Raw genomic sequence first — 13,339 nt, forward strand, 5'->3', positions numbered from 1 at the left:
AAATAAATGAATCCATATCAGAGTGGATTGAGTAAATGGGAAAATTTTCAGGCTTGCTCTCACTACTTACCACATATTTCATGATCGTTTCTCTATACAGTCTCTTTGGTTGCCCAAAGACTGAAATGGTGGCATAGGAAAGCTCTAATTGAAGGGATCCTTGGATCTTTTCTCCCCATGACCTTGACAGGAGCATACCGTATTTTGGTGGAATGTCAGCAACCACTACATCCATGAGGATGGTCTTATTTGGATATTGAACTAAGGAGACACACAAGTCTTTGATGAGGCCTAGACATTTCACTTGACTTGAGTCAAATGAGTACAAGTCTTTCTAAGGTCTTGTAACGTGAAGGTTGAGCTTTTCCATAACTACTTTGGGCATAAGATTGTGCGATGCCCCTGAGTCAAACATAGCATTGTGCAAAATCTGGTCATGTATATGCAAACTGACATAAAAGGGTGGGACAGGTCCATGTGTTGATTTTCCATTAACTTCTGGACCAAACAACAGTTCAGGGGAATCATCCAAAACATTTACGTCATCTTTGTTTTCTGGGATATGAAGTGACCTTTGAATTTGTTGCCTATATACATCGTGTTTGGCGAGTTCTGAGAGGGGAATGGATATCTTCAACTTAGCTATTTCTGCCTCTAAATTAAATGGCTTTTCCAATGGAGTCTTGGTGTTGATAATGGCAGTTTTTTCTTTTTCATCTGAACTATCTGCGATTTGCTCTTGTTTATCAGCGTTATGAGGACTAATTGCTTGCGGTGTTTCAATTTCAGGAAAGTTTTTTGGAACACTGTTTGAGCTTTCTTTCGAGGAAGAAGGTGGCAAAGGCTGATCTTTGGAAGGCTACAGGTCTGTTATGTCTTCTACAATCACTTGATGCGGGTTTGGGACAGGTATATCAGCTGGTTCTGTCACGACAACCTTGCCTTTAATCTTGTTGGGCTATTTTCCATCCTTTGTTTTGCTAGGTTTGGAAATGTCAATGGTCCTAGTTCTTAGCTTATATTGTTTGTGTACTTCATACATAGCAGTATTGTAACCTTGTTTGTGTACTTCATAGTCTGAAACTGATTGTAATCGAGTTCATTTTGGTCTTCTTGGCTCAAAAATGTTTTATGCTCACCCTTTAGATCCATCAGGTTCATGTGAGTTTCCTCTATGGGTTCACTAGAAGTAGATCCTTCAACATAGTTATCTTGAAAAGGGGGTCTTATATCATGGTCTTGGTTAGACCTACAAGCATTTGTGTTCTGCGTTTTCCTAAAATTTGGGTTCCTTATGGTATTAGACTATTGTCCTTCGCATGATGCTTTCCTTTCGACATTTTCTACTCTTTCTCCCAGCCTTTGCAGGCTACTGATGATAGCATCAAGCTTTTGATCAAAAGCTGAGGGTTATTCCTTAAAGGTGGTTCTTCTTTCCATTCTAGCTCTGTTTCTTTTGGTAATTAAGTTGGCTTCTACGCTAACAGCAACATTTTGCATGTCTGCAAGGGTTTGAGGAGCTCTTTCTTTTAACTGGTATGCCATATCCGGGTCGAATCCATCAGGGAATTTATACAAGGCCAGATCAGGGGGAGGCCTTAGGTTCTGTGGTATTGCGTTATATACATTATTGAATCTTGCACAGTACTCCAAAACAGTCTCTTGAGGACCTCTTTTAATTGTATCATATTCGGCTAGTATGTGCAAGGGGTCTTTCTTTTTCTCCCATCTGTTGGTAAAGGATTGGTAAAGCTCATCTGGGGTGGTTATGGAATTTGCAGCAAGTGATCTGAACCAAGTTCTTACATCACCTGTTAAACTCTGAACAAAAATTCTCATTCTCACGCTATCATCATCTATCTCGTAGTTTTCAAAATAGTCTTGCATCTTTTTAGTGTGCTGAAGGGCAGTAAAAGGACCAGTACTATCAAAATATGTGATTTTAGATTGGTACTCTTGAGGTAAAGCCCTAGGATTAGCAGGCAGTTGCAGGGGTACATATCTATTGGCCATATTCACGGGGATAAATGGAACAACTGGGACGACAGGGATAACTGGGATAACAGGAACAACAGTAGTGGTAGTTGTAGTATGTGCAGTGAATGGAGGTGTGGGAGGAGTGCTATGGGATGTGGATGATGAACCTGGGGAAGCAGGAGTTGAACGGAATAAAACTTTGACAAGAGTTGGAACACAGCTTGGGTAAGCTGTTTTAGGAGTTTTATCAGCGAAATCTTCTTGTCTTTCTTGCTTCCTAAGGATCTTCAGGATTAGGTTCGGATTTTCAAAAACAGCTGGGGGATTCGGATCTAGATTTGACCTTGTGTATCATGGATTTTTCTTAGGAGCCAGCTTCCGAATTTGTTTTTTGGTATTTTTCTAGGAATATTTTTGTAATTAGCAAGGAACTGATTAGATTTTGGAATAACTGTGTATAGCTTCAAACTAGCATGAAGATTGACTGAAGCATCTTTTATCTACTCCTGTAAATGTAAAACAAGAACAGTTTCAAAGGCTTCCTGGCTGACATTCAGACTTCATCTGTAGTTTTAAGGGATATACAACAATTAGAAAATTGATTTTTCCTGTGGATTTTTACAACCTTCTTCGTGAAATTAACTTAGGAGAGTCCCCAGTGGAGTCGCCATTATGTTATCACTCAGGTTGTCCCTCAGGTTGCAGTAAAGGGATACGGCCGAGGTAACCACAGACCAACTTTGGACTGCAGGTTCTAGCCCACCTGCAATAAGAGAGGGCTCTCTCTTTATGATTTAACTTTGTTTGAAAAGGTTTTAGGCTAGCTATTGAATTCAGGGGTTTTTGTTTTGATTTTTGGTGGCAAGTTTGATATTTTCAAATAGAGAGGCAAGTATAGCATGAAGGTTTCAAACCATTGGGCATGGAGTCGAGGAGGATGACTGCTGATGCATTTTCTTGGTCACAAGAGAGGTATGGAGTAAGGTAACTGCGCATGAAACAATTTTTCAGGTTTAAAGGATGGAGTGAATGCTAAGTAATGAGAGGCAGTTAAGAATCTCTCAGTCAGCTTAACAGAGGAAAGCAACAGAGCTCTATCTAGGGGCAATAAAGAATCCCTAGATAAAAGGCAAGCACAGGTGAATTAGGGTAAATATGAGCCAGAAGGAATTCATATTCATGACCAATTCATTTAGATGAAAACATAAAGAAACAGCAGAAATTGAGCATAGAGTGTATTTAAACAAGTTCTAAGCTAATCTTTCTTTCTGCTACTTAGATAATGGTAAACAATAAACAGAAATAAGATGCACTTATTGCTTCCGGCTGCAGCGCAGGAATTCCATCTTTCAGTCTCTGGAAATCATTAATAACACATCAGACAGTGTCTTCTCCAAGCTTTCAACAATGTTTGATTAAAGAAAACAACTCAGATATACAGTGTGAGTCTCTAGTCAAAAATACCAATCGACCAACCCTTGAAGCAATACAGTGGGTGGTATATATAGGAAAAACTCTTCAAAATTGCTTATTTACAGTTTGACCTAAACAGGTATGAGAAATCATTACTTTTAACCTAATCCTATCCAGAAATAAATGTAAGAAAATATCTTGGGTTGCGCTGAGTGCAGCCCTATCAAAACTGAGTAAATGTGTTGTCCTCGGTGGCTTGGTGTAGTGTTTCTATGATAACTGTCCATGGGCTTTTGCTCCATTGTAGTTCGATGGCTTTAAATGCTTTAACTGTGATTTGAGAGCTGGGATGGGTTTGCACCACTTGATTTGAATTTGTTGGCTGCCATTCAATGTAACCTGCTTTGGGAACTGGATGTTTCCATTAAACAATCTAGATAGTACACTTTGCTGCTTCATCTCTCCTCTGATACTCTTTGACAAATGAATTAGGTTGCGTCTCTCCTTCGCTGTGGGTCAAATCACAAATTAATGGCCGTTGCTCGGCCCTCTGTCTTCTTTAGAATTGTCTTTTGTTCGTCTCTGCATGACTCGCGAAGAAAACTGAATGATTCGGCGCCTTTTGGGCTTGCTGGGGGCTGCGAAATGAGGGATTTTCCACTTCGGCCCTTTTCCCGTAGCCATGCGCGATTAGCACTAGGCGCTAATCGCGCATGAAAAAATTCCTCAGAAACTGATTCCGGGCTTCCTAAGTGCGATTTTCACCTTTCGCCTAAAAATTGATGATGACGTCAGCATGACATAAGTGTGATGTCAACGAGTGGGACCTCGTACAGCGGGTGACGTCAGCGATGATGTCAGCATGATGATGTGGCGGGATGACGTCAGCATGTATGGTGGATGACGTGGCAGATGATGTGGGGCTTACGTCACAGGGGGTAGGGCAGTAAGTGGTTTCTGGGCGCACCACCTCTGGGCATGAGTGGTTTTGTCAGAGGGGGCTCCACCACAGCCAAGGAGGCGATGCATGGCGGGAGTACAGTGGGAATACCGCCCATCTCCCGGACGCTAACCTTCGGGCGGCTCGGAGATGGGAAGGACCCGCCCACCGTTGATCTGCGGGGCGGGTGATCGGACGGTTGGCGGCGACTGTGAAGCGGCGGAGGTATAAGGGCGGGGATCCGGGGAATATTCCCATTTTAATGTTGCGCGGCGGGGGTTAAAAACAATGGTTTATGTGGGTTTTTTTGGGGTTAAAATGAGTGCGGGTTAATGTTTTATGAACGGACTTTTTAGAATAAGGGCATAAAAGTGGGTTTTTTGAGGGTTTTAGGGCTAGGGGAGAGGTTGTTAGCATGACCAGGTGTCATCTAACTCCTGCTATGACACGGATGGGCTAAAAACAGCCCTAGATAGACTGCTTTTTCCCTGACTTAGGAGAAATATGGCTATATTTCCATGGAGGGGATATTTACATAGGGGAGTATTATATACATAGTTTAGTAGGGAACGGGGAAAACTGATAGGGAGTTATATACTAGAGTTAGTAGTTAATATGGAGATGATAAGCAGGCGCTAAGGTAGGGGACCTTAGGCTAATTTTCGAGGAAAAGTGACTCATAGATGAGAAATAAAGGATCCTTGAGTGAAGCAGATCTTCACCAAGACAAATGACATGGAAAATGATGAAACTTAAGAGGAATCAAGCAGATCTTGACCTCTTTGGGGAAATTAGTAAGTGGCTTGGGGAATAAGAGGAAGGGGGAGTTAGTGATGTCCATCTTGAGCTCCTCCAGATGAAAATTACCTGATAACTGTGATCTGGAAAGATATACACTTAGAAACATAAAAATTGATCATGAATCATTCTGCAACCTCAAAAAACTACCTACCCAGCCTACTTTCCTAACATTTTTTCTTCTTTTTGGTTTGGGTGCACTTAGACTTGCAGACCCAGCTTTACAATTTTTCTTTTTTCTATTCTCCTATCTAAGTCTACACTTATTTCTGCCAGGGACCCAGATTAGGCAGTTGGGCTCCTTTGATTCTCTACCTATCTACAGATCTGCCAAGATTAAACTGTTTGGACAGATATCATTCTCTATATTCTAAAATAGGAAATTGAAACCTAGGGAGGCCAATATTAAACTGTTTAGCCTTCCCTTAACTCAATGAACTCTTCAAAAATGGAACGACTCATCAAAATTGGAATACAGCAGTGGCATTTGGACTAGCACACTTTATGGCATCTTGTGGAAATATGGAACACTGCAGCCTGCAAAGTATGACATATTTGGCATGTAGAAATGTCAATCATGAAAAATGAACACCTGTTGCAATAGGAGGCTAACAGGTAAGACCATGGGCACTTGGTCGACTACATCCCCAAGCATGCTCTAAATGGTGTCTTCATATCCACTCTCTTGGAAACCATTGTCCCTATAGTTCTGAGAGGCAAATGAACAACTATGATACCTAGAGACATGGTAACACTCATAGCAATAAATCTGTCAGTCGGAAATGAAAATGAACTTGGGAACTGACTTGCAACATACCTGGGTGGACAATCATGAAGATTACGTAATTTCGGCCGAGATGTCATGAGAGCAACTGCCAAGACTACATAAGGCGTAATCCGAGCTACTGGGAGACTGACTGATTGCTAGAACTACGCAATGTACAGTCCTGTCTGGCTACTGACTGTTGGGATTGTGCATTGTTCAATTCCATCTAGGAAGGACTACTGGCCTAGGGATAGATTTGCGCAATTTCTTGGGCCAAGCAGCCACTATCTTCTAGAAATGTGAAAAATAGTCCTAGAGTCCAGTGCTGGGCAGGAATGTGCAAATATGGAGAGGAAGGTGAGTCTTCCTTTCCCAGATTGTGCAATGCATCCTTGGTGAAGGTAGAGCCATGACAAGGTTGGCCCGACTCACCAATGGACAACTGAAGGCAAGTAAGTAAACAAATGCATGGTGACACCAAGTGATAGTAGGAGTGATTAACAGTGCATGAAAAACATGAATGAAAGATTCGGAAAATAGATCAACATGCATGTGGGTGAGGTAGTTCGTCGCTTGGGAAAACATCCATGCAAAACAGTTTCATGCATGTGATAGCAGTGAGATAGCAATGAAAACCAGAACAGATCAAGAACAAGCTAGTATACATGTGAATGATAGCAAGCACTTAAATAAATCAAGCAAATAGTACTCATACAAGCAAAAACCCAAAAAGTGACCAAAATGCAGCACAAGGCATGGGAAGTGGGCTTACCCCAAAACAGCTAAGTTGAATGTGTCGACTGCTCCTAGATGTGATGCGGGATATTAGAGCTGCAAGGTTTATTGTGAGGAATGAGCTCTGCAGTGTCTAGTTGATGAGTTGTGTTAACATCTAGGTTGTGACGTGCATGCCACAAATCTAGGGGAAGCGACACTTGGTAGGAGGTTTTTGAATTGCTCCTTGCATGTAACCTCCAACTGCTAAACATAGATCCCTAAGACAAGGGATTCTTTTGCATGCTGCCTTGGGAGAAGTAGCCCATGCATCCAAGTTTGTTTTTCTCAGTCTCGAAGGGAATCGATCAACTCAGCTTCACATGTAAGAGACTACTTGACTGTGAGAGAAAAATGTGCATTTCTGGCTAGGATCTAGGCTAGCTGCCTAGGATATTTGCACAATTTATGGGCAGAACAGCTGACTACTACCTAGATTTGCACAAATCCTAGGCTGAACAACCTATTGTTGGGAAATCTATGCAAATCCTGATGGCAAGGTTGGTATTGTGCAATCCTGGAGCCCAGTAGGCTGTCAGAGAGGATTGCGCAATTTCTGGAGGGAAGGCTGGTTTCCATCTAGAAATGCACAATTTTCAAGGGGAAGTTGTTCAGCCTATAGGTAGACCAAGTCCCGGTGAGCAGTTTGTGAAGGAAAGAGATCAAACTATGATCGACAAGCTGCCTTTGAGCAAGAAAGACACTGAAGCTTGAGGACTTGATGATGCAAGGCAAGCTGATGTGAAGGTTGGTAGGGAGGCTCCAAAACAGGCTAAGGAAAAATTTTGGAGGGTGTTTGTAGCCACTACAACAACTAGCCATTTAAAACTAAGTAAGGTGATATGTCCCAAGACTCAGGAAGAGATGGATTATATTTATAAAGTTTCATATCTGTCACCAGTTTGAATCTTAATGTATGGAATCGTATGCACAAGGCCTGATATTATGTAGATTTTTATTGTAGTTTCAAACTACATATTTTGATATGCTAAAAAAATGACTTGAATCTACTATACTCATCAAAAAATAAATAAATAAAAATTGATCGATGAAATCACGAAGAAGAAAAGGAATAAGTTCAATCACACATAACATAATAATTTTCTGGGGAAAGCCTCAACTAAAAACCCCTACGATCTGTATATTGCATTAACTAGAAAATCTGAGAAGAAAATAAAATGCTTGTTCAACCCGAACAATCTTTGCACAAGTACAATCTCACTCACTACTTCACAAACCAACTCAAGCCAATACTTAGCCAAATTTGTTGCCTTTCACGCCCCTACTTCCTTGCATTGTTTCCTTGGGAATTAGCGCATATTTAATTGATAAATTCTTCACTCATAACTGTGCAATCCATCCATAGGCCTCCCTATGATTACATGCATCATCGATTTAATTTAGATGATTTTACAAGTGATAGTACACTCTCCCTCAACTCTAATCTCAACTGGGTCTTGCTCTAAACTGAAATGAATGAGTTATTTCTAAGTGAATTATCATTTATTTGATTGATCACTACATGTGAATTAAATCCAATTTAATTCATTTGATCACTCACTAGTTCCTCCAATAATTAGAACTAGTTTAATTGAATTTAACTCGGTTAAACTAAATTAAATAATTACAACTCAATAAGAACTCAACATGGTCCCCTAAAATTTAGGAATCACTCTACATGACTCTAGATAGACTTCTAACTTGAATTTACTAAGCCAAATAAGTCAACTTAACATAGTTAATTGCTACAAGTTGCTATGAGAATAGAATTATAATTTAATTCCCAATTTAATTCAAGGACAAATTAAATTAGGATTTTCTTATTGTTATTTTTAACACTGCCTCTCAATAAGAAATGGATTATCTGCTACCCCAATCCTGCCTCTATGAAACTTGAATTTTCATCTTGACAATGCCTTTTTCAAAATATCTGCATCTTGCTCCCTTGTAGGAATGTACTCCAACAACAAGATTCTCCTTTGCACACAATCTCGTAGATGGTGATACGAGATGTCAATATGCTTGTATCGATCACTAAAACCTAGATTCTTAGAGAGTTTGATACAAATATGATTCTCACAGTAAATCATTATTGGATCCATCTACTGACCAAACAACCCAACAAGGATATTCCTCATCCAGATAGCCTCACAAGATGCTTGGCTAGCAGCCATGTACTCTGCTATTGTTGAACTGAGTGCAACTGATCTATGTTTCCTATTGTACCAAGAAACCGTTTTTGACCTAATATTGAAGATTCCCCTTCATGTGCTCTTCCTTTCATATGGATTCCCTTCCAAATTTGCATTTGTGAAGCCTTGAAGCTTCACTCCCTCTATTCGTCTATACCAAAGACCAAACTAAGTGGTGCCTTTGAGGTATCTCAATACATGTTTAGTTGCCTTCAAATATAGTTTGGTTGGCTTAATCATGGATTTACTAAACTGGTTCAATTCAAAACAGATGTCTGGTCGTGTGTTCACCAAATGCATAAGTGAACCCAAAAGCTATGTATAAATAGTAGCCTCCACTACTTCAAGTGAAGTAGCATCTTCCCTCCACTAGTTACCAACTAGAGGAGTCTCCATGGGTTTTCTACTCTCCATGTGGAACTTCTTCAGTATCTCGTTGGCATACTTTTCATGAGTGACTGACAATTCCTCATTTCCTTGACATACTTCCATAGCAAGAAAGTCTTGCATGAGCCCCAGGTCCTTCATCTCAAGCTCTCTTGCAAGATTTAATCAGCTTCTAATCACCTGTCACATGTTAGAAAATTATATATTACAGAGCAATGGAACACAAAAAATATATTGCAAAAATATAAACATATAAAACACATAAAACAAGAGAGACACAAATATACGTGGTTCATCCAATTTGGGCTACATCCATGGAGAAACAACTAGTCCTTCCTTTTATATTATCCAGGAAACTAAAGAGATACAACCTACAATAGATTCATTGAAATTCCCTCTTCTCTCTTGATCAATCTCCTCTCTCTTTCTCACTCAGAATACAGCTCTACATAGATGCAATACAATTCCCTCATAGATGGCGAGGGGTTGCCTTATAGGGCAAAAAACCCTAAATTAAACATAACTTCTACCATCAAATCTTTGCCTAGTGAACGACCCAGATTGACTATGAAATCACAACATTTTACAAGGCAATTTTACATATATTTTTAGCTTCGGGGGCACTTCCTTGATCTCCCGCTGGGGGGGGGCGCTCCCAAAGATTACAACCGCCCCCCCCTGGACCCCCCTTACAGTGCAAATATTACTGGTGGCATTGCCACAACATTACGAACTGGGGTCCAATACGGTGATACCTTTGAATAAAGATGATAATCATGCTCCACACCCAACAATATCCCACTTCGAGACTGATTATAGCAACTCCACCGCTGCTTCATTTGTTGTACAATGACTCCACTTTGGACCTCACTGTTTCTCATCTTCATCATCATACTTGAAGACCAATTGAAATCCAACAGAATCTCAATTTCTCCCTGGTTACAACTTTTGTTAACATATTTGCAGGATTCTGGCTAGTGTGTACCTTTTCCAGCTTCAACTATCCATCTTCCAACACTGACTGTATGAAATGATACTTGAGTTGTATATGTTTTGTCTTGGAATGAAATGCAAAGTTCTTTGAAATAGGTATGGCACTCTGGCTGTCACTATATAACCTGCCCAACTCATGCTTCTTACCCAATTCATCTAGAAACCTTTCTAACCAAATCATTTCTTTACTAGCCTCTGTAGCAGCAACATATCCTACTTCCATTGTTGAGAGTGCAACAACACTTTTCAGTTTTGAAACCCAATTAACAGTTGTTCCACCTATAGTAAACACATACCCTGTTGTGCTCCTCCTGTTATCTCTATCACCCGCCATATCTGCATCAGCATATCCATGTAGAGTAATGTTTGAACCACCAAAGCATAATGCTTTATTTGTGGCACTTCTCAAATACCTGAGAATCCACTTCACTGCCATCCAATGTTCTTTTCTTGGATTGTTCATGTACCTGCTTACAACTCCCATTACATGTGCAATATCTGGCCTTGTGCATACCATTGAATACATTAAGCTTCCAACTATTGATGCATATGGAAATTTAGACATATAATCCATTTATTCCTGAGTGTTGAGATACACCTCCTTACTTAGTTTGAAATGGCTAGCCAAAGGTATACTAATTGGTTTTTCATTTTGCATATTAAATCTTTTCAACACCTTTTCTATATACTCACTCTGAGACAATGTTAATTTTTTATTCTTCCTATCTCTAGTTATTCTCATACCAAGGATTTGTTTTGCAACACCCAAATCCTTCATTGCAAATGAGTTCGCCAATTTTCTTATGAGCACATTTATTTCTTGCATGTTAGAACCTGCAACGAGCATGTCATATACATACAATAACAGTATAATATAGCTACCATCATTTTTCCTTTTGAGATAAACATAATGATTAGAGTGACATCTAGTATATCCTTGTTCATACATAAATCTGTCAAATTTTAGATACCATTGCCTTGGAGCCTATTTTAATCCATACAAGCCCTTATTCAACCTGCACACTAGTTTCTCCTTCTCTTTTACCTCATATCCTTGTGGTTGTTGCATATATATATCTTCTACCAAATCCCCATGGAGAAAGGATCTATTTACATCTAACTGCTCAAGATGTAAATCTTCAACTGCTACTAGACTTAAAATAGTTTTGATTGAAGTCATTTTAACAACAGGAGAAAATATCTCATCAAAGTCTATACCCTTTGTCTGTGCAACCCCCTTCACCACAAGTCTAGATTTATACCCTTTTCTACCTCCATCTTCTTCCTTCAACCTGTAAACCTATTTATTCTATAATGTTGTTTTACCTGCAGGCAACCTGACTAAGTCCCAAGTCTGGTTATGTGCTAAGGAGCTCATCTCTTCTTTCATTGCTTGCTCCCACTTCTTCTTATTTTCTACCTGCACTGCTTCTTCATAACATTCTTGTTCACTAGAATTAGTCAAGGAGAGTATCATTCAGGGGGTCTACTTATCCTAGTAGATCTTCTAACACCACTTTTAAGTGTTTGAGGTTCTTGTTGCTATTGTGGTTGTTGCTGTTGTTTTGTTTGTTGATCATTATGATTTTCAGGTACCTTCACTTTTTCTGTGATGTCATCAAGAACTGTGTATTCTCTCTTTTCTTTTTCCTGTTTCTTTTCCTGCATTTGATCCTTATACAAAACATTTTCATTGAATATGACATCTATGTTCCTAATGATTTTATGTTTTTCATAATCATAAAAGTGATAACCAAAATGATTAACACCATATCTAATAAAGGTACATTTCTTTGATTTTTCCTCAAGCTTTGTTCTATTTTATTTATTAATGTGGACAAATGATTCACAACCAAAAGTATTTAAAAATGAATAGTTTACCTTTTTACCTATCCATGCCTCCTCTGGAATACCACCATCCAAGGAACTTGAAGGCCCTCTGTTTATTAGATAAACAACAGTATCTACAACGTCTGCCAAAAATTGTAAAGGAAATCTTGCATGCAATATCATGCACCTTGCACGCTCCATGATTGTCCTGTTCATCCTTCTTGACATACCATTTTCTTGTGGTGTTCCTGGAACTATCCTCTCTCTGCGAATTCCATTCTTTGAATAGTACCTATCAAAATCTTTGCTACAATATTCACCTCCATTGTCTGATCTAAGACACTTCAATCATTTTCCTATCTCATTTTCAAACAAAGCTTTCCATTTCTTGAAAGTATCAAATACATCGGATTTATTTTGAATATAATAAATCCAGGTTTTTCTGCTTACATCATCAATAAAAGTAACATAGTAACGAGATCCATCGAGATATGATACCTGAGCAGGTCCCCATACATCTGTATGCACAAGATCTAATTTTTTGCTCTTCCTTTCTTTCCCAACTTTGAGGAATCTGACTCTCTTCTATTTTCAATAAACACAATTCTCACATAATTTTAAATTAACATGCTTCAAACCTGGCAACAAATTTCTTGAGTGAAGAATTTGCATCCCCTTTTCACTCATGTGCCTAAGCCTATAATACCACAATGCCATATCTTCTCCAGTAGAGGTTAAAGCATTAACAAAATTAGAAATACCATTTCATAAATACAATGTACCAACCTTTTCTCCTTTTTCTATTACCAGGGATCCTTTAGTGACCTTCCAAGTTTTATCTATAAAATTAGTCACATAGCCTTCACCTCCCAACTGCCCTACTGAAATCAGATTTTTCTTTAGATCTAGAACATGCCTTACCTCCTTCAATAGCTATTGATTTTCATTCTGTTGTTTTATGGAAACTATACCCATTCCAATTATTTTATAGGGTTTATCATCACCCAATCGAACCTGTCCAAAACCTCCTTGAACATAATCATGAAATGTTTCCTATCAGTTGTGGCATGGAAGGAGGCCCTTGAATCTACCACCCAGGCATTAATAATATTTTCTAATGAAAGAATCAAAGCATCTTGCAACACATCACCTATCACATTCGCTTCATGATTGTTTTCTTTCTACGCAACTCCTTCTTTTCCCTTCCGAGACTTGCAGTGTTTCTTGAGGTGTCCTTTCTTCCCACAGTTTGAGCACACTATCCCTGAT

This window comes from Pinus tabuliformis, chromosome 3_2 (genome assembly GCF_031772625.1).
Source record: "Pinus tabuliformis cultivar Carrire ecotype Pingquan chromosome 3_2, CPIR1, whole genome shotgun sequence".
Taxonomy (NCBI): Eukaryota; Viridiplantae; Streptophyta; class Pinopsida; order Pinales; family Pinaceae; genus Pinus; species Pinus tabuliformis.